At 28.5% G+C, this 24,543-nt stretch overlaps 1 protein-coding gene across 2 annotated transcripts in view; it reads left to right on the top strand.

Moving 5' to 3' along the window:
• LOC132936747 (sex peptide receptor) overlaps positions 1-24,543 on the top strand; it is a 222,892-nt gene that overhangs the window by 35,465 nt on the left and 162,884 nt on the right. For both annotated transcript variants that reach the window (XM_061003501.1, XM_061003502.1), the window contains exon 2: positions 11,786-11,817. The gene's annotated coding sequence lies outside the window, so the exon portion shown is untranslated. The remainder of the gene's footprint in view (positions 1-11,785; positions 11,818-24,543) is intronic.

Below are 24,543 nucleotides of genomic sequence, written 5' to 3'. Positions count from 1 at the left end.
AAGGAGGGCTTGCAAAAATTTTGATAACGTTATAATTTACAAAAAAACGATTGAAATTTGTAAACGTAATTATAACGGAAAGCGATAATCAAAAATAATTAAATACCTTCCGCAAAACAAAATATATTATACATCATTAAACAAAACATAACGCAAAACGTAATTTACAGAATATCATTGAACGAAATACAACGCAAAACGAAATATTTCAAAATCTATTTATTTAAAAGGTCTATTGGTTACGTAGAAACATTTATTTCAAGCGAACAATCTAAGAATCTATAAGAATTGATTATATTATATTCCGTATCCGTGCCATTACCTAGACACATTAGTTATTGTTTTAACATTTAATAGGTATTTACACTATTTTAAATAACGATAAACGCAAAACTTGTGTAACGTTTTGGTTATAAATAACGATAAACGCAAAACTTGAATAACGTTTTAATTCTGAATAACGATAAACGAAAACTCGGATTACGTTTTAATTCTGAACAAAGATTAAACGCAAAAGTTGAATAACGTTTTGATTCTAAATAACGATAAACACAAAAATTGTGTAACGTTTTAATTTTAAATATCATAAAACGGTTTTTTTTTCAAATTCAAGTCCTGAATTTAAGGTTTTGTGCTGTACAAAAAGTTGTGGTTTTCCTTTTCTTCTTATCACAAAATACTTATGAAGTGTAGAAAATGTGGTCAATGTGTTTGATGTGGTTATATGTCACTCAACGATCAAAAATTAAACACAGATGGGTTGAATTTTTTTAAATTATCAGCATTGTGTTCAAAAAAAATGTGTAGACATTTTATTGAATGCTGCTTTAGTTCTTCTGGTATAATTATTTCTGATATAATTTTTTTGAGGAATATTCACATTTTGACTCAAATCTAAAGCTATTTATTGAATTTATTTTATTTATATACATATTATTCTAAATGATGTTTAAATTTTTTTTTATGAATGACTATAACATTTAAAAAAATCTTATTAACACAATTGTTGTAGGTACCAACTTCCTTAATTTTTCCTACAACCTGTAGAATAACAAATTGGTTTTCACTGACTGAGATTAGCAAACTGCTATAATTGATCAAATAATATTATGTTACATAACAAAAAATATCAATGCACAGCATACCCGTCTGTGTTTTCCATCTATAAAGCAATTAAGTAATGATATAAATTAATAAAAAACAGAAGGCACCTACTTGACACACAAATTAGGAGAGTTTTAAACATTTGTTATGTTAAAATGTGTCTTGAATTTAATTATGTGTATTTGTATGCTGTACTAATTTTAAACGTAAACATTTTGCATGTAGGTACATATTCGGTGGAAACACAATATTTATATTATAATAGCTATTACCTACTTATTAGAATAATATTGTACGGTATAAAAGTCAATTATTCAAACAGAATAAGACAAAATAATAGTGTTCATTGTTTGTCTATGTCTTGAGCTTCAACGAACTATTAAATACGAACAAAGAATATTACTAAAGATATTCACATACAACACCATTGGATATTATTTTAAGGTGCATTGAATATGAATAATATGAATATGAATAAAACATTTTTTATATTGTGTACCGTTAATTATCGTTTCATACAAATTTGAGGAAAAATAATGAATTCTCTTCATAAGACCATTTTCAAAGACCATTTGGAATCTTTCAGTAGTTGCAGAGCACCATTGAACTTCAATATTCAAAATGAACGTATCAATTAAATAAATTTTAAATCACATATTTTAAAACCAATATACAATCGTAATAATTACCTATCTCGTTAATTTGTAATTCATTAAATACAATCGCATCCATTAATTACATCGTTCAAATATTCTGTACCGATAGTAAATTGTTAATTTGGTACCTATATGTGCTGCAGACATTCCTGTAATTGGAGTTGCATCACCTTTGACAGAAAATATACTATGGGTTCTTTTATGATGGTATTTAAGTGATGGTTTTTATGTTAAATATTATTAAAATTCAATATTATCTTTCATAAAGAAAATGTGAATGTCCTTACTTTTATATTCAAAATATGAATCATTTAAAAATAACAATTTAAAAATGCCTTCATACCTACACATATTTATATAGAAAACAAAAAACAAATGTCTGAACAATCAATGTAATCTAAATAATTATAATTCCTTTTTTGTCTAAAAATTCTTAAAATAATTCTGATTATGAAATGAAATATAGGTACAGATTATATTCATAAACTGAACAGTGGACAAAATAAGTGCATTGTAAAATTATTAAATTGCACTAGCCGTCATATTATAAATAAAATCACCGAATTAAATTAGCTTTTAATTATTTTTATTCGCGGATTTTTGTATAGACAGTTATAGTATTATTATTATCGCCGTATATTTTTTTTTCAAAGAATAATTTTTATCAATACACATTATCCAAACTTGAATAAATAGCTAACTGGCCTTTAATAAAAACATTCAAAGTTTAAAAAATCAGAGTGGTGAAAATATTTTATTGGCCGGTGCATCATCTTACTGAACTTTATACAATTTAACGCTATCAAGTTATTTATTTTTAAGTTATTTATTCAACGACGTGATCATTTCGGATAATGTGCTCAATTGAAAATAATTAAATATCCGTTGTACACTGATTATTGTTTAATTATTTTACATTAACTTCTGTAATTCATGAGATATTTTTATTACCGTTGCTAAACTCCGTGGGAGATAATTAGAGTTTATGTGTAAAATTGACGATATAAACAATTTCTGTGAAATAATCTATTGTTTATATATATATATTTATTACTAATCGTTAATCAATATGTTTTATCGCCAAACCAATTGTTTGTTGTTGTTTTTTTTTCCAGAAACAAATAAATTAAGAACCGTACATTTATCCCGTTGTTGATTTTATGAAATAGAGTAAAACAATAATATTATTATTCCGATAAATGTTTTGAAATTACGTTCACCTTCGAATAGGGGAAATTTGTTTTTCCGTACACTCAATTATTAATGATGACGAACAATTTTTTTTTACACTTTGAACGTTAATGAGCTATGGGTTGTTTGTGATTCTTATTTTTTTTTTCACCATTAGCTTTCAGGTGGAATTAATTTCTTGATTACTTGCAAACGTTAACGCAATAGATTGAGAGTACTATACAAACATTCCATTTTGGTATCGTTCCTATGCGTAATGTACAACACGTCTGATACTACCCGACTTAATATGACATAAATAGGTAATAACTATTAGGTATTAGTCGAATAGAAAACGGAAGGGATTTACTTTATTATTATGGTTATTATCAATACTATAATATTCTCTGAGTAGAACGTTCAATTTTGGTATACAGATCGAATTAAAAATTGTTTAAAATAATTATTCATAGAGGCTTGGTGTTTGCATTCAGTTACGAATGTGCTCAGAGTGTACGCACCGGCCGGTGTCACGAGTACCCGGATGGGTGACCACCCGGGGTTTTTAGGGACAAATCCTTGTAACACATACACACGTGTTAAAATCAATAGTACCCTCTCCCACAGTAACAGTCTAATGACCTCGGTTGTAGAAGCCTTAATTTCAAAAAAAAAAATTATATTTTTTATATAATTATTATATTTTTGAAGTTTATAATAATATGTATTCAATATTTTAATGGTTTAAAATAGTTTTATTTATTTACAAAGTTTCTTTTGCATTATTTTGATTACCACTGGTACATTGTACAGGTAGATTCTAAAACTTTTTTTAAATTTATAATTTGAGTTAACATTTTTAAAATGTATAGGTATTTATAGATTCAAAGCACAAGGACATACATTGTTAATGGGTAAATTATACATATAACCATATTTCAATAGGTAACTACCGTCTATCAATTTTGGACACCATTTTAATGATTATTATCAATTAGGTACCTATTTTATTTTCATTTACAACTATTTCTATTTGATTTATATATTATACATTTGTGCAGCATTATCTACGATGAAAGAAATATGTTTATATTGAATATAAATATATTATTGTGTAATTTTATCGATTTATCAGTGGCATGTACATTTCATTAAATCTATTAATAAAAGTTCAAACAATTGTTGTTAGCTTAACAAACGTTTTTAAAAAAATTTAAAATTGTACACATATTTCTTGACATTGTCAAACACAGGTAGACGTAGGTACCTTTATTATACTGGGTATTCGCTGAAGCAATAATACGGATTTATTTGTCAACAAGAGACTATTCACTTATTTGCCATTTTAATATTATAAACCTTTTTATTTACAATATGTTCTGCTGTTGTATTTTATAAGGATCTAGACATACAATTCATATATATCTACTATAGGTCCAATTTAAATGTTACATTATTATTTTTAAAAAGGTTCCCTATCGCGTATCTCGTTTTAGAAATATATATAAATAACAATACTTATAATAATAACTACATGATGTGGAACAACAGATATTTATCGTGTTTTTTTTTCAAACTTTGGCGAGCATACTCACATAGAATTCAATTTTATTTAGACAGCATTAGAAAATATTGAGGTATGCATATTTTCCGTGCATCACTGCGAGAATAATTTAGTATAAACTCGTAGATTTAATAATACATTGTTCACTTTATTTTATACTCAATTTGCTAAGAGCTTTGAAGTATTAAGTAAATACAGACATTTTAAATAATAAAAAGATTTCAACTTGTATAAATTAGGTATTATAGGTTACAGGTGTACATCTAAACAGTAACTGAAGTTAATCATCCAAAATACATTATAGCTACCTACCTACTGATTCAAAATTATGCAATTCTTATAATATAATGTCAAATAATATAATAAGGCAGCATAATAATATTATGGTATATTAAAAAGTTTGTGGTTTTAACCGTAATAATATGTTGTATATTAGTATTTTTTAAATCAAATTAAATCATCTTTTTTTGTTATGCACTTTTCTCTTGATACAATTTGTTTTGAATAATCTGTAAATTGGCCGAATACATCCATAATACAATTAGTAAATCAAATTTGTTTGAAAATAATAACGACAATATATTGGTAGTTAAAATGATTTTGAATCGTAATTAAAAACAAAATTGTATTAATTGTATGCATCAGCACTTTAGTTTTTAGTTAATACTGTCACGAACGTTTCCGGGTTTGTAGGTTGGTACTTAAGAAAATATATAATTGTTTTTAACTGATTATAATTTCCCCATGTGTAAATAATACCTATAATTACCGAGTTATAGAAATATACGGCATGATTGGTTTTAGTAAAATCGATTTGGAATAAACATTTTATTTTAATTAATTAAACAAACAAACAATAATTAATAATTACTTATTTAAGTTTAATAAAGACGTAACATTTTTTTAATGAACTTTTATTTGGATAAATATAACATTTTGTAAATAATATAATATAATATTTTTTGAATTGAAAACATTTTTTTTTTGTTTATATTATTTTATAAAATGTTATATTAAGTTAACCACACTATTATATATTCATCGAAACTATGACAAAAAAAACTAAACATTATTGTTTTAAGCATTGAAATACAAATTTGGGATAAAGTGAAATATTTTTACAAACTTAAAAACAAAATAAATACTTTCATCTCAACATAAATATAATATAAAATAAAATATTATACTAACGGTTTTAACAAAACAAATCCAATTATAAAAATCATTGAAAAAATATATCTCAGTTAGTCCCCAAAAAATGTGAATCGTCGAATCTTCCATTTTTCCATATCAACAATTCGTACCTACTTAACACTAATAGAATCGTTACATAAATTAAAAATCTTAATTGCATGCAATAAATTAAATTCATCATTAACGTTTAAATTACTTCTCGGTAATTCTCAAATAAGTTGACTCTGTGCAAAGATGCAATTATACCTAAAATGGCCATGACTACATCAGATCCAACAATGACTTTTCAACTTCATAAATGATTGATAATAATTCCCTATCATTAGTTGAATTTATAATGGCCATTAACAAAGCATACTATTGTAATTAAAGAAAGTCAATTAGACGTGAGAGTAAGACATTCAAAGTAGTTTTAGTAATAGTTAAATATTGACCTCGAGCCATGACAAATATTATAATAATAATTCATGTTCACTTAAAAAATGTAGTACCTATTCATAAAGGACTTCAGGTCCAGATGTATTAGTTGATCTTAGCCATCTATTTTTTTCGTCAATATTTTCAGTACCACATCAAAAGCATACAATTGATTTTTAATTTTTTATGTTAAATATTTTAATAATTAAGTAATCACAGGAAGTGTCATTAATGGGTGGATCCTTCCCATCAAAATAATGGTAACCAGTCATATTTGTTACTTTTAGCCTATATTCTTCTTGTATCAAATAATACAGATTGTATATTGCTTTTAAAACTAAAAAAAAGTTGTTATGTCATAAAATAAAATATATATTATGGTTTATTAGCAACGGGTTTCTCGTATTTTTTACAAATTATTGACTTTGTGAACCTATAAGTATATTAGTTGTTAATTTACTATGATACAGCAATATAGGTAATTAGTAATTACTATACTTATGTTTATATTGCCTTTCAACATTTCAAATACAACATTTTCATTGGTCATATCTTTAATTCAAAGACATTAGAAAATATGTTATTATTCATTATGTTTATACCAGATGTCCCTTATATGTGAACACACCCAATAGGATCCTTAATGAATGGAATATTATGTAGCTCGAGGTATTGTGTATAATATATATATATATTATATTAGATATTAACTGAGGATTTGTCTTGCTATAGATACGATGTCCAGTTAATTTGTAAAATGTCCTGTGATTAAGGAACTACCCTCTTTATCCTTAGCATTCAAGAACCACACGCTAGCGCACCCTTATTTTGGTCCCTAATCAAGCGTTAATTGTTGTGTTGGTCACTCGTTGAAGTCAATTACTATCGTTCCAAGTTATCTAAATCCACCCACTTCTTGACACATGGCCCCGCAAATAACCGCACATACGCTTTTGTTCGTTAAGGCCGGGTCTGTAACGAAATGTGGCATGAAATACTACAAAACATAATTCTCGTTTCAGGATAGGGTGGTGTTGTGTAGGTCTTAAAACGAGAGGAGGGCGCGCAGTTCTACACTACGGGCTACAGCACATCTCGTTGAAAGTCGATTTGAAGGACATAAACCATAGGCACGTTTCGAGCATGTCAGAAAGCACGTAGTCAAGCCCAAGGCTTTCTTTTTTCGTCGTGTAATTACAATATTCGGGATTTTGTTTCTAAAAATACAGTTTTATTTATAATAACTTTTGGATCACTGTAATTAGTTATGACAGTATCACGTTCTGTCCAAAATATACACTCAAAAATTCCTATCGCCGATTATGTCTAGATATTCCCGAGCTCCATATCACGAAAAACCAGTAGATATAGTGCTTGCAGAGAAAGCATTTAGGTGAATGAAAGTAATAAATGTTATAATACATGTGTATTTGTGTATAATATTTATGTACACGTGGCCATAGAAATGTTTGCAATTATTTTCATAACACATACCTATATTACTCAGTGCGTCTGAGTCATTCGCCACGTGCATAGACGATACATTTCTTCTCATCCTTTCGGTACAGACAAAAGTGTCAACATTTCCCAGTGTTTTGGATCGTTACAACTATATCTATTTCTCTGATGTTTAACAAGTTATACAAAATTTACATTTCCACAAAGGGACACCATCCCTAGGATTCAATAACTAACTTAATTTCCATTGTAACCGGAGCCCAGTATTCAATTAAAACTGAAACTCCCCATTATCTCTGACCTCCAAGTCAAGATGAGGCGCACGCAATTTACCATTTCGATTTGAGTGGTATGAGTAATAATCGTGTATTGTTAATTAAAATAATTAAACCATAATCAAATTTGAAAGAAAAGTTCAAGCAGAAAATAATCACGACGGACGACGATTACGCAATATTCAATATTAAAAGGACTGACGTAAAATATCCGAGACGAGATGAACGTACTTACTCAGCAAACACAAATATTTTACCGAAAAACAAAACAAGAAAAAGTAATAACAATTTTCAGTTTGAAACTGAAAATCGTTTCACTTCTCTCCAAATAGATTACAACCACAACGAAACGAAAACAAATTCTACAGATGAAGCCACTGAAAAAGCGCAAATAACACCACCAATTTTATTATATTCATGATTAAAGAATTCAACTTATTTATTGAGAACATAAAAATGATCAATCAACAAAATTCCGAATTTTCGTGCAGAAGTATAACCAACAAACTTAAGATAAATACTTACACGAAAAACTCCTACAGAGCCATAAATCATAATAACATTTTTAAAAGAGAAAAAAATAAATTTCTACACTTATGAAACTCAAGAGGAAAACCGTTATCGGGTAGTAATTCAAAACTTACACTCAACTCCATCAATCGAATACGTAAAGAAGAAATTAAGGAAAATTGGAATTTCATCTCGATACACCCCAAACGTATTACACGCACTAGCCAAAACTGCATTCCCACTATTTTTGTCGACTTGGAAGAGAACCCAAACAACATAAATATATGTTTTCTCGCTTAAATTATTATACGAAATCCAAAATTGAAGCACTGAAAATTCGTAAACGAACTCCTCAGTGCATTAACTGTCAGAATTACGGTCACATACGTTGCTACTGCTATAAGTAAACTCCACCTAGTTTAGTAAGTATCACAGTTGAGAATCTTGTAAAATAAATTCCAAACTACCAGCCAAATGTGTCAACTGCGGAAATGACCAAACTGCCAACTACCCAGGATGTACAGTTTTCAAAAATGTACAATGACTAAGAAAACAAAAGCATTCCCAACAAAAGTACACCTTGGTGTCGGTGGAAATATCATTATGTTATATCAGGCAACTTAATAGCAGTACCTACCAACCTAGGTACTTCAGAAATCGATACAAATCTACCCAACGTTCATAAAATACTCATCCGTTAGATACATATATTCAATATCTCAAATTCTCAAACCTAATATTCCCGAAAATTCTCGCATTTCCTCATATCCGAATTAAAAAAAAACCTTAAAACCATATCATATAACTTCTAATTACAAAAGTCACAAATAATGTTCTGATGAATAAAGTCAACTAATACCAAACCAGTGACTACCTACGCTAGCCAAAATATGTATTAAGAAAATAATATATTAAATACACCATTTTACAAAAAATATATTAATATATATTTTAGAGGTGGCTTTATAGGTGCGGCTTCCTCTACACGTGTTTTATATAATATTTTTATTTTAAAACCTTACTATTGAATTTACCTATTGTGCTATATTATAATATAAGTATATATTAAAAATATTTCTTTGAATAAAATATTCAAAAAAACACACATATTATTTCTAAACCAAACAATATTTTATTTTGCTTTCATATTTTTTTCATAATTAAAATCACAATGTACATGTTATATTTAGAACTAAATTGTAAGCAATTATGTTGAAAGTTATAAATTATTTATTTCAGATATATTTCTAATATTATTGAACTTTTAAATATTTATTCTGTTGAATTTAAAATTCATAGTGTTTTTTGAATAACTTATTGTATTAAATCAATTCTTAATAAAAACTTGTCATACATTTAAGTATAATATTCACAACGTTTATTTAGAAAATTAAACGAAATTAATTTTTAAATAGTTCGGATATAAAGTATACAATATATACTTTTATATAATTAAAAACGTTTTAAAATAATATTATATATTACATAGTTTAAAAAATAATAAATATTTTCGGTACGATTGAAATAATTACAAATTGGTATACTGAGTATACCTACTAATAGTTAATTTTTTTAACTAACGGTTGTTCTATATTGTAATTGGTCGTACTTATAATTACGTCATTATAATAGTTTATGAATTAAATTGCTGTTCGTTCTGTATTTGATTGGAGAAAATTGAAGAATTATACGTAGGTATGAAACAAAAACTTATTGTACTTATAAACATTTCCTTGACGTTGATAATTTTAAATATAACGAAATCAGATAATGTTCAAGATGTCTTATATTTAAAGTCAACTGCAACCATATGACACCGAGTAATAGTGACAGATGTCTGTTAGTCTGACATCGTATAATTTGTACATTGTTCAAGACTATTAAAGAATTCAATCGTTTAATAATTATGAAAACCATAACGTACTTTTATATTTTCTGCATTTTTTTTCATCATTAACCGTTCAATATTTTTACAATCTGAGTAATGCACTACAGATTTTACTCTTCTCGACTAAAATGTAAAACATTTCCGAACTTAAACAATAGATATAAGCTATTGAATAGGAATTTTAAAATTGAAATTAATTATTATATTATAATTGCAAATGTTTTCAATTGTTTTTATTTATAAATACAATGTTTTGTTCCTATAAACAAATATGAACTCATTAAGTTGCAGTATGAATGAAATCAAAAAGAGAAATCCCGATAGCGAACCTATAAAAGCTGGTGGACATTCGCCTCACTAGTCACACATACCTTGGCCCAGTATTGTATTATTATTTTTAACTCAAAAGCAACCATAAATCATTGCGTTCGAGAAACGCTTTTGAGCTCAGTTCAGTTTACTAAAGTGTTTATGCCGTATTTCAAATTTTAAGTGTTCATAAAACTAACTGTAGAAAACTATTTTTTGTATGGTTTAAATATATTTTGAGGTGACCTTCTATTCGTATCAAAGTTTTCATACTTAGGTATCTAAATGTATATTTACTATCAAAATAACTACCTAATAATAAATTTAATTAAACGTTATTTATCATACTTATCATGTTTTAATTATTAACTATTACGTTATTCAAATCTACAGTTACTCACAAAAAAAACATATACAGTATACATGTGTTCGTTTTGTTATAGTGGATATTCAATTATGACGATTTGTGGAACTGAAAGTTAAAAAATAATCTCCAATTGCAAAATTAATTCTATATTTTAATAATTAATCTCAAATAGTTCACATTAACATTTTGAAATTGATTTTGTAAATTAAAATATATAGCATACCTATATGCTATATCTGCACATCTCTATAATGACATTTTTCTATACGTCTACTGAATGTCATTTTTACAGTACTTCAAAAAGGTCCCCAATATGGCTACTCAGATTTCCGAATTCAGAATCTCAAAGCAGTTCATTATTTCGTGTCAAATCAGCAATCACCGAGATATACAATTTTTTTTTCAACATTACCAATCATGTCCCACTTGAGTTGGGTTTTCAATAAGAACTATATCGATGTATACAATGTATGCATTAACTTTGATATATTCAATATTTACATATTTTTGCATATTTACATTTAAAATAAATTACTGTTACTAATAACATTTCTTTTAATATCGCTAATTCACGTGTCTGTACGAAATGTACACAATTCATCTATATATTGTTTAAATCTGCATATTTTTTTAATCAAAAAAAAAATCGGTTGTTCTAGAATGGATTAAGGCAAGAGTTACATAATTTAACACTGAAGTGAGTTTAAATATATAGAAATATATTCATTTGTTTAATCAAATCCATGCTTTTACATAATACTGTAACGTATAACATATTAAGTACAAAAGGTATTCAAATTTGAAAAAGATAATTATTAATGCACTTAATTAAATAAAAAATGTTGTATCTAATTCAAATGTATTTTATTTCAGGTTCAAGTGAAACCAGTGAATGTTTGAGAACCGTAAGTATAGATCTAGTCTTAACGTTTTATTTATTTTATATCATAATAAAAGTATTACGATTTTACTTCCAATAAATTGTTTATAGACACGTCATAATCTTACTGTCCAAAATGACATATTATACTATACTTTATATAGATTTGAAATACAAGACTTTGACGTTCAAAATATGTCACATTTAGTAGAAATCCAATATTTTATAATATAAAATATATAACTTACAATATATAATATTAAGTATAATTACTCAAAACTTCAAATTATTTTATTATAACTGAAGTCAGTAAAAGTCATAGGTTCCACTTAAAAATGATAATATATTTACCTAGACAGTGCAAACAAATGGTCGGCATCATTTAAAAGGTATATTTAATTTAGAAAATGTTTAAATCAACTTGTTTTATTTTTTAGTCTCCGTTTTATAATTTAAAATACAACCCTCAGTACCCTCAAGGGTTCACATTTTAGTCAATAAAAGGGTTATGATATAAAACTTAATGAACCACGTTGACTGTTTAAAAAAAAAGCAAAACGACATCTTTGTAAGATCAGTAGTTTCCTTTGCCTGAATCAATTGTGATATTCATAAGACCTAAGAGAAATTTCATTTTTATTTTTTGACTCTACGATATTACTATCACATTAAAAATTAATCTATAGATGTATATATAAAAATGAACCCATCAAAATAAGACATCATTATTGATTTTTTATACAATATATAATTCATTTAAAACACTTATGTACACACTATGGTACTGTAATAATATTTTCACATTTTTCTATACCCATTTCACTTCCGTAAATTAATATTGTGATGGTGATTTTATACTTAGTTCTAACAATGTACGCACTAGTCGTTTAAATTATTTAGAATTGTTAAACAACGAGTTTTCTATAATTCACCTAATAAAAATATTATATATCCATGGGAAAAACTACAAAATTATTTCCCATTCGACTACTACCTACCTACCTACATAGACGTTTATAACAATATAATATACCTATCAAACGACGATATATTTCAAGTCGGAGCACGACGAACGGTATTGTTGGTATTGTCTGGATAATTTAAATCCACACAACTAACAATGTTTAACGCCCACAAATTACACTGAGTTATGATGCAGGTACCTATTTGGTTGCACAGTGTTTACTTACACTATTACAACTCAATGAGCTCGGAGGAAAAGTGATCATGCTGCGGTTCCTTTTTGTTTTCATCTGGGGGGCATTTAAAAGGTGGCATGCAATTCCCATGAGTTAGAATACGGTGCGTTTGAGAGAGAATGGAAGATGAAAGTTGACCTCAGAATGATTTATGCATTTAACCTATGCAAAATAGAGCGCAGGTACCAACTACAAACAAAATTGTTCGAATGAAGTTTCTGACGAGAATAATTTATTTTTTTATATTAAATCATAGGTATAAAACAACGTGAACTACACTGCAATATCGTGCATTTTACTATTTTAGTATATTGTTATGATGTTCATAAGTTTTGTAGACAAGTGGTATATATTGGCATACACATTGTTAAGCTTTTAATGTGTGTTACACAGAATTAATATATTCGGTTTTACCACAGTTCCAATTGTTATTACTTTGTAAATTATAAGTATAATAAACCTGATATTATGTAGGCCACACGTATTATAATATTATTCACCATTAGGCTTTTTTGTCGAATGCAAACCGAACAGTATTAATGTTAGTATTATAATATACTATTTATCTCTTATTCAAAAGATTTTTTTTATAAAATATTTTTACGGATGATGTTTTACTTTGTCATCGTATTTATTATCATTTGGATACAAAAAACCTGATTTTACACATTATTTTAAACGTTATTAAAACATTGCTCTAAAATATCTGGTAACCAATTAAATACAAGCAATTTAAATTTAATCATCCAGTTTATTTATGTTTGGAAAAATATCAGAAAATTGTAATTTATTGTTTATATATTTTAAAAAAAACATATCAATTCGACTACACAATGATTAATAATTATGATACATGAACATTGATATAAATGCATGTACATTCAATGACCAATAAATACATTTTAGACCAAAGAAAAGTGTTTTAAAATGCACATCAGAGCAGTTGTAGGTACCTACCAATGACTTATTTTCTCCGCTTGAAATCTAAAATTCCTTAAAATATTCGCAATATAAATAATATCGATTATTATTAATGCGCATTAAAATAATTTAACTGAACTCTTGCCGTTTTTTTATGCTAATTTTTGTAATTTCCTCGGACCGTAATAAGAATATTAAAACGTTATCATGCCCGAAAATTATAACCAGTGAGCAATTTCCGTAGTTTATGCTTAACAACTTAACGCGAATATGAATACGAGATAATCGAGCGAAAAATAATTTTCATGGGAACCTTAATAGTTAAAATGGCTGTTTCAGCCTGTTCGAGGTCTCCGAGAATAATTCTATTTTCCGAGCTTTTCAAATCGTACATCTTTTTTGACTTTATACTGCACACATATTATTATGGTATCAAACTTTAGACTGTTATTGGTTTTCGTTTGAAGATTTCGGTTTGCCCGATAGTTGACGGAAAGCCGTTCAACAAAAACTGTTCACGATGTGTGCGTTATGTTTGTAATATTAATAGGGCGCAGCTCACGCAATATAAGCACACGTTAAAAGTTATTAAGTTCGAAACATCGTGTGCCCACACTAAACTAGATTTATGTTTTCTCCTTAAGCCCCTTAATGCTCTTATCGATTGTCTTGTTATAATGAATTTTCTGGCACGTCCACGACAAATACAATTGAATTTTTTTTTCTGTTTGCAGACTTAAATTTGACTACTAAGGTCACACTAATGTTTAATAGCTGACCAACAATAATATTAGATACTTCCAAAAAACATCTTTACTGCAAACTTACGTGCATTGGTAGTAATAAATATACATAACTTACTCGTATTTCTCAGATTATAAACCATTTGTCTCTACGAATATTATAAATCTGTATGGGCTAAGACTTTTAACTTAACCTATGTTAGGTACGGTTCTGAGTGTTTTATGAAACATTTTAATTTAAAATACATTATAATATTATAAAACATATACGTTTTAGGTATCTATATACAATATAGAAATATTTATTGTCCGTAAAATGTTTAAATTTGTGTAGAGAAAATAAAGTTCATATTATTTACTATCTATTAAAAAAAAAATACCTACGCCTTTCTAAAAGTCAACTTAGAAACTAAAATTAAATTTTTCACGCGTATACTTATTTAAATAATTGTATCTCGAAATTCTAAGCGATGTGAAAAATATATTGGTTGTACAGTGTTCTTTTATACTTTGCCAAATGATGGATAACTGATTTGAAACTTATAAAATATATTTCAGGGCGACAATAGTGCGTATTACTTTTGAGAGGTAACTATAGGTATTGAACTCAATATAACCTAACCTCAAACGGCACAAACTATACTTTTTATTAAACTTCAATCAGAATTTTTTTTCTATTTTTATTTTTAATATTATTTTCAAATACAATACCATAGTTCACAACACTACCTTCCACTGAAGTGAGTGCCCAACTTGTCAGTTTTCCAAATAATTTTCGACTTTTTTGAATAAAACTTTGAATTTACCATAAATACATAAACTTACATATTATTATAAACGTGTATAAATCACACGTGGTTGCATTAGCGTAAATAGGGGCTAAGCCCCAAAAAAATGTTAATAGCCCCCCTAAAAATGTCCTACATTTTTTTTAAAGCTTATTCAATACTACTATAGTGGGGCTTTCCCGAATCTCAAATGATATTTGCACCTATGCGTGGTTGTGGCTTCCCATGTGCTATGATACCTTGATAGTATATTATACTTAAACTTTTTACTTCTTCAAAATGTTTCTTTAACCATACCTATTGCTTATTTTTAAATATTTTGTTATTATCAGCATTAATCTGAACCTTTAGATTAGATTTCGTTGGAAAGATTTCGTTTAAACAAATTATATATTTTGTTTCCTCGCTGCAAAATAGATCTTATGAATTTTAGAGAGCATTTTCAGAGCACATACATTCATAAAATATATAATATAGTTTTTATTGGATTAGAAACAAATTTCGTTTTAAACAAACTTTTACTACGCGCTAAGTCCGTTTTGGCACCACTTTTTTTTTTGTTTACTTTTATCTAAAAAAACTAAAAAGAATACTGAACCCAATTGTTTATAAATAAAAGAACGGCAGCAAAATGTAGAGCCTCCAGCAGATAACATTTTACAATGTAGAATTGTAATTAATAAAAATAACCATAAAATAGTACTAACGACATTGACGATTTATAGTTAGTTTTTCGTGTTTAAACCAGCCCAACGACAACGTATAATATATAAAAAAAAAAAGTACCTCGAATACGTGTTTTTAGTATAATATACCCATAACGTTTCTCCGTGGTCGTAAAACCCCTCCTCACCAAAAACTTATGCGCTAGATACGGCAATGACTAACGAGCTATATATTATATTTGTTTGTACGCGCAGCTGTATCGTTAGTAAATTATTAATATAATAAAGGTTAGGACTTCCTCTTTCTGTTACGGAATATCGTCAAATACACCGTTAATGCACACCACAATGGTTAATTTCATGCGTACGATTTTAATGCTTTATGAATAATACACTTTAAACGTATTGCGATAATACCAGCGCACGCGAATTACGATCGATATAATAAATTATTATAAGCGCCAACAAACTCAACTATCAAACTATACACTGCGGCGTGCAGAGCACAGTTTACGGGACTACAAAATAATAATAATATATAATAATAATAATAATAATAATAATAATAATAATCTGAATACACCGTAATAATATCTGATCACTGCGTTTTATCCGCGTACGAAATCAATGTGACAATTTTATCCGATGTGGGGTAAACCTATACTACACACGTCACAGACGCCGCATATAGTCGTAATAATATTGTTATAATAATAATGGCCATAATATTACTGTAATATCGTATCGATTTATTATTATTTCGTATTATACACATTGCGTAATTTATTATTATACAGGGTGGTTTCGCCAATCAGCTAACCCCTCCTTCCTCCAACCATGGCATTCGTCACTAATAAATTTTTTATTCAAATTCGGAGCGTCAAATATCATACATACTTTGGTATAGGTACCACATTTTCAATGATTTTGATATTTTTGTTTTACTTAGGGAGTGCGGTGATACAAAATTCTGTTTTTTTTAAATGATTCAAACACTACTTATTCGAACCGCGATTTCGATACGTCATAATTTACAGTAGAAAATGTGGATTCTCATTTGCAAAACAGAAGTTTGTGTATACACAAGGCACTCATCAAGATACAGTATAGAGTACCTACGAAAAATCTCATTAATTTTGAAACAATATGGTCTCTGCAGGGCACATTGCAAAATTCCAAAAATCTGATTTTGAACACAACTGCATTATTGAATTGAAAATGGGAGTAAACGTGCTTGTGGCGAGCTGATGAACCACCCTGTATACGACGGGGCGGTTGTAATGACTAATCAGTAAATACCGAGCGTCGAGTAAACACGACGTGTGCAAAGTGCTCGGCGAAAATTACGCTGATGTATGTATCGGGAATCTATCCGTATAATGGTCGTGCCGATAACCGTAAATCGGTCTGAAAACACCATTTGCGGGCTGCTGTACGGGTACAGATAATGGCAAAGCCGATTAGCCGGATGTTGTGGTGCACCTATTTCTGCAGCTCGACGTGTCGTATGCACGCGATATATATATATATATATAATAATATATTATAATATTATAAACAAGTAGACTGGTCCGTCGCGTTGACGAAACATCGAGTACAACATTGTTGTCGTTGATTTTAACCCTGAATCGTAACATCAGGCGCGCGACGCAGTGTGTATTATACCTGTTTAATAGTGCTTTGCAGCCCCCATTGCGAGTTGGGCCTTGGAACTTTTTTTTATGCGCTTATAGCTGCAGTTGTTAACACAATATGTAACGATACAATTATAAAATTCACGTTGAATAAAGTTAATTAAATATTGAATGACCGTTAAACGATAAAAGTTGTTAACAAAAAAAACTACTAATTACGTATGGGGCTTTGAGGAGGCCGAGCACTTCGTATTAAAAATATTTTACCACCCTTTTCCCCTATTCGGTCGACCTTTATATAGCTGATGCGCCTGTCTGGCGTGGCGTTGATAGGTATTATACACCACCTATTATTATTATATGAACAATTTCATCGGATTACCGCATTGTACGACGTTGATTGCAAACACATATACGCGAGTATAATACAACAATATTCCGCTGAACGTCACGGTCCAGTTGTTTTTTTCTAATCCTTCAGGACAATAAAACGACATGCACGTATAATAATAACTTGAATAACCCTTCAGGTAAAAATTAAACCGGAATCGTAGCTAGGTATAATATCACACTGTGTAGAGTTGGTTGGCGGCAGGTGCGTACTATTGTATATTTGTATGGTTATCATATTTCGCATATCACAATAGTATAATACAATATTATTATTCTCGACGCTTATAAAATTATATTTAATTAACGTATCCGACACTGCAGCAGTAATACTACAGCGTAGTAGGCACTTAAACGGAGTTGCTGTGTATTCTACCTAGGTACTCGTATTAAGCGCATCATGTTTGCAAGATATTTTCATCACAATAAATTATTATATATTATGGAATTCAGTTGAGACTTCAGTGTTCCATGTTTCATTGTTCACTAAATAAAGGCGTTCCTATTTGACGGTGTACAGCACGTCCGTTCATAAGTAGTTAGCCAGTAAATAGTATAGGTATGTGCCCACCCAACTGTAGATAAATGCAAGTTTTCTTCACCCGGTCGGCTCGATTTCAATTATTGCTTCGTCTAAACATAATAATATATTTAGTGATATAGTGACTACAGACTATTACAACACCGACAAAGTGTTAATCCTTAATTCATCGTACGAGACTATAATGTTTATACTTAATAGTTTATCAAATATCCGAAAAATTAACAAACAATATTGAAAACGCAAATCCGTAAAAATAAGGCTACTAAATTATAATTTTTATTTTATAAGACTTGAAATATACATTTCAAGCATAAAACGTACTACGTTTTGAAAACTATGCACTCATTAAAAAACAATTACATTTTTTGAAAAGTTATAACATAATTAACAAACTTTATTGGGACAATTTCACTCAATAAAATATATAAACCTACTAACGAAATCAACTTAGTATCGAACAACATAAATATTAGGGTGACATAAAAACTCTAGTAATAGAATTAAAAAAAAAAAATTGTCATTAATTATTATCAAACTTGTTCATAAAAATGATAAGATAAACTAATATTTAAATTAATGTACTAAGACATAAAATATATTATGATTGGTCGACATAAATTTTTTGTGAAGAAAAAAACATGAAAATATAATAATAAAATCAATAATTATGATAATAGCGTCTTTAGGGGTAATGATAAAACGAATAGGAAATGTTGAAAATGTAAAGACCATTCACTATCGTCATGAAATTATACGTCTTAACATAATATAATAATTAGTGTTATTGTTGAACGTAACAATTTAAAGGGCGTCGCAACCACATAGAAACAATTTTTTATTGGCAACTTCTTATGCATTTGCGGCCGTTGGCGTTGTCGTCGGGTCACTCGTAAATTATCGTAAGTGTGAGTAAAAACGTTTCCAGTAAACGCGTACGGTAGACTGTTTTTTACGCACTCGCGCGTACATTCCAACTTTTATTCTGTTACCACTAAAAAAATATTTGTCATTTTTCACTCCAACGGTCAACGGACGATTCTAATTCCGATAGAATGCACGTCATAATGCTCACTTCGATTTTCATTCTAAAAAAATATTCGAATTTCGCCGGGTGAACGACGGAAGCATTTTTTAGATTCAGATTAATGTGAGCGAAGCGATGAATGTATTGATTTTACAATGATGTGTGTTTTTATTTTTTTTTTTTTGTGTCTGTCATCACCTTTTAGGACAGTAAAAGTGCTTGGATTTTCTTCAACAGTAACTTTTCTGGTAGAAAAGTGAATCTAGTTGGTACTTTGAGGGGTCAAAAGTGAAAATCTCAGTAGTTTTCAAACGTGACGTGAAAAACAAAAGAAAACGGGAATTTTTACGCAAAATCTGTTTTCGAGAAAATCAATTTTGCTTTTTGGTGCAACTCTAAAACAAATGACCATAGGTACATGAAATTTTGACTGAATGTTTATATTAGCATTTTCTATACACCATAACATTTTCAAAATATTTTGACTTATTTCGAGCTGTTTACGGACATTTTCAGTTTCCATTTTTTTTAGTTTGTTTTTCTATAAAAATCAATAAAATTTTATCTGTTGGGTAAAAAAGCGTGACAATTTTATGCAAGGACCCTGATGTATTGTTACAATACCAGTTTAAAATATTAAAAATACATAGATACAATTTTTTTTATGAGCAATTTAAGTTCAAATTTTGACAAAATGCATCAAATTTATAATTTAATAATTATTTTGTAGTTAAAAATTTATAAAATGTTCACCTTTTATAGCTAAGGATTGAAAACTAAAAACAAGGCTCCACGTAAATAAGTTATATATAAGTTACTTTATTCACAATAATATCATCAAATATACTTGGTAATATCATAGGCTGACTGACCGTTTTCGCTTAGAATCGTTTTTCTTATACAGTTATATTATATCATTGAATTCAAATTTAACACCGTCCATTACAGTGACCCACTTGTAACCTACTGTACAGCAGAGCGATATCCACTTACCCACCTTTTTTAAATTATTTTTAGTTGATTAAATACAGGTATTAACTGGAAATTCTTGGAATTATTACAATTCGTATACATTTTGAACCACATTTATTGCTATTGAAAAGATGAAAGTAAAAAAAATGTGGCTCAATCGTTCTCGTATAATATACATTATACAGTCATACGTGTTTTGGAACGTTAAATATTTTTTCATAATGAAAATCGAGATACGCATTGCGACGTATGTTTGAATCAGAATGAGTAGTTGTTTTTACTAAAAATACGATAGTTACAATGTCTCTGTAATGGTGTGAGATTCCATTAGAGTATTTATATTTTATTATAATTGCAACGCGAGTACCTATTATATTATTATTATTATTATTATTATTGCTTCCCAGACACGTGTGTCATCTTCAACATTCGTTCTGTATTATCACGGAGTTCCGTAAAACTATTTGTGAATACTTTAGAAAAATATCTATAATAATAATAATCATTCGGCCTTCACCCTACTACATATATACCTAGGCCTAACCTACACATACCTACTTTTGCTGATGCCGTTTCGTTTCATCTCTTGCTCCGTGTCACTTATAACAGGACATCAGTAAAGTAAAGTGAAATATTATATTATAATATAATATTAACATTTTATTTCAATATACGATCAATTTTACTCGATATAACTACTAAGCGTATCGTCTGATATATTTAACATCAAAATCCTCTCATATTCCCCCGTTTGGTATTAATCTGTCACTGGTATCGGCGTAATCTGGGGGAACATCGTACCAGAAGGCTGTAGTAGAGATAGACAAGTTTCAAATAGTTACCATCATTTACACCTCTTAATGTTGCAACACTCTTGTAAATCGAAATATTTTAATATTGTAATTTTATTTATAAAAACTTAAAAAATATTTGACTTCGTGATTACAAAAAACAAAACTTCAAGAATTTTAAATGTAATTTGCTCAAATGTATCGTGTTCAAAATATATCAAACCTGGGTATACTGTCAGAAACTTAATATTAAAATATAAAATAAGAGCTCTTAGGATTAATAATAATCCAAGCTGCTGCGTATGTGAAGCCTGCTCGTGTATTATGTAATTTATTGATATTGTAATTTACAAAATAATTATCTTTTTAGTTGAAGTTAAATGATAAAACGAAAAGAAACCGCTCATTAATTCTGAACGAATATTTACTTTCATGTGACTTATACGATATGAATATGTACATTTGAATTTATATTGTTATTCGAACCTATAGGTACCTATAACTTATGAGTTTCCTTTGAATAATACGCGTTACTACAAACGATTGTATTAATTTCAAATAGATTAACCGATGAAAAATATTAACAGTTGCAATGTACTTTTTATTTTATTTTTTAGAATTAGTTAGGTGATTAATAATATTTATTACGAATTCGATTTAAATTAAATAGACATTATAATTTACTTCATCATTACGAATGTAGTTATTTTTTATTTTTGTAATCATCCATTGAAAATATAACAACGACCGAGTGCATATAATCAAATATAATGAGAAAAAAAAAAACCCATTAAAATAACCCTGTTGTTTTTATGCTTATTGTAATGTTTATAATTTTGGATAATAAGAAGAAAATTGAATTGTTATAATAATAATATGATTTCTGTGCGATTTCCTATCTGCAGTTATACGATATGGATGTGAACACGAGATAAAATCCGATTAGTATAGTTTTTGAATCAAATAAATCCGTCATAAATCATTATCAAAAGCTATCGTGTTTTTTCTTTGATATTAAAGATGAAACACGGTTCGTACTTAACTTCGTATACATTTTTATAAACACGAAACAAAAATATATAAATTTAAATATTTCAGACGCACTTACCTACATAATAATAATAATATTCACAGACAAAGGCTGCGCAGACTAGACGCTCGGGGTTCCTGGATGGCATCACCGGGTCGCCTTTATTAAACGCATTTTATAGGCTATTAATGTACCTACCTGTGCATTATTAAAAGCGTATGATGTGTTATATAATGACATTATATTATACTAAACACCTTTAGAGTCGTTTAAAGAGGTCTTCTTGTTGCTCTTGCAATTTCAACCCTGTCAGTAAAAATATATTTTATGTACCTTTAGATTATGGCTAGCGGGTTCACGGTAATGCGTAGTTATGTGGGTGGGTATAGTCGTTCTAATAAGCAAACTCACCGAAGCGCCGTAGACTCGGGAAATCATTCAACCCGCGGGGAAACTTAACTCGGCGGCCCCACATCACGCCTGTCGTGCTTTGCACTGACCGCCCACGACAGACTGATTTTTTCTTTTTAAACATGACGCCTGTCCGATATGGGATCTTAATGTCTTATAGAACTTTTTCATCCAAAAAAAACATGAACACTTTAAACTCAAAGCCAAACTTTAAAACGATCACATGATTTATCACATTACAGCGCAAGCGCTGTTTTAAGCAGGTTTCAATTAATTCGCTATTGAATAATTACTTTTTTTATTATTTTCAATTCTAAGAATTGAAAACTACAGTCAACTGTCACCTAATCTCAAATTTCTGTTGATTATAAAAATATGTACAAATATAATGCAATCAGTATTTAATAATAATAAATATCAGTCAACATTTTTATTTTGTCCTTACAATTTTCTTTTGAGGGAAACTCACTTTTAAACACCTGTAACTAACGATGCAGTCGTAAGTAATTTAATATTATTATCGACTTACTGTTATTGTACTGCGTTATTCACCAAGAATGATCACCCTCATTTTTCTTTTAATACTAGATTTATTCTAATTTTGGTTTTTGAAGTCTTTAAGCATACTTGAGGGCCATATTTAAAAAAAATTAAACTGTTATCCAAATAAAAAGTTAAACCAAATTTATTCATTTTTTTAAATGACAATTATTTTTTTTATCATGAAAATTGTAAGTCCGAAGACTTTTTTTTAAAAATATTGGTGTATATAAATCAAAATTCAATCGATTAGTTTTTGAGTTATTTAACTTTGTATACTAAAGATAATAGGTTTAAGGGACATTGAGCTATGGTGATTTGAAAATCCATTATATTAATATTAATATAAATCTATCAACATTTTATATTTTGTTTTAAATTTTCAGAGTATGATAAAATTTAAATTATTACTCTAATATTACATTTTAATTTATTTCTTATTTTTGAAAAAAAAAACACTATTTTTAAAGACTATTATCCTTAATACATATAATTTAATTAATCAGAAACTAGGTAGTTGTTTGAATTTTTATTATGATAGAAACATCAATATTAATTTCAAAGATTAAATCAAATGTGTAACAATTTACAATAAAAAAGGTTAGTTTTCATTTGAAAGAAAAAGTTTTGTATTACCACAGGCACTTTTTAAATGATATAAAAAATTTAAATAATCTAAGGAATCTAAAACATGGACTAATGAGGTATACTGGTAATTCAAAATGTCAAAAGTAAAATTTTTAATAAGTGTATTGTTAAAGGATAAAATAGAGGTGAGTATTATTTGTGGATCACTTTGTATAAAGGTAAACATTTTACTATTTATAACTGTGCTCAACATTTACCCATTCATAATGATTTATGTCGGTCTCGAAACAACTTAAATATCATTGAGGACGAAAATCTATACCTCAAAATAAAAATAATAATAAAATGTCTCGTCAGTAGATATCAAACCACAAATGTCACAATTTAAAACAGCCCCGTGGGACAACCCCCCCCCCCCCCCTCGCACTAGTTTCCTTTCGCACTTTCCCACTGAAAACGGACGGGTTCTAGCCCGGTCAAAAGATAATTCGACAGCATGTTCATTACTGAC

This window comes from Metopolophium dirhodum, chromosome 1 (assembly GCF_019925205.1).
Source record: "Metopolophium dirhodum isolate CAU chromosome 1, ASM1992520v1, whole genome shotgun sequence".
NCBI lineage: Eukaryota > Metazoa > Arthropoda > Insecta > Hemiptera > Aphididae > Metopolophium > Metopolophium dirhodum.
Note: the sequence above shows the minus strand (reverse complement) of the source record. Positions and strands in the feature narration are given on the sequence as shown.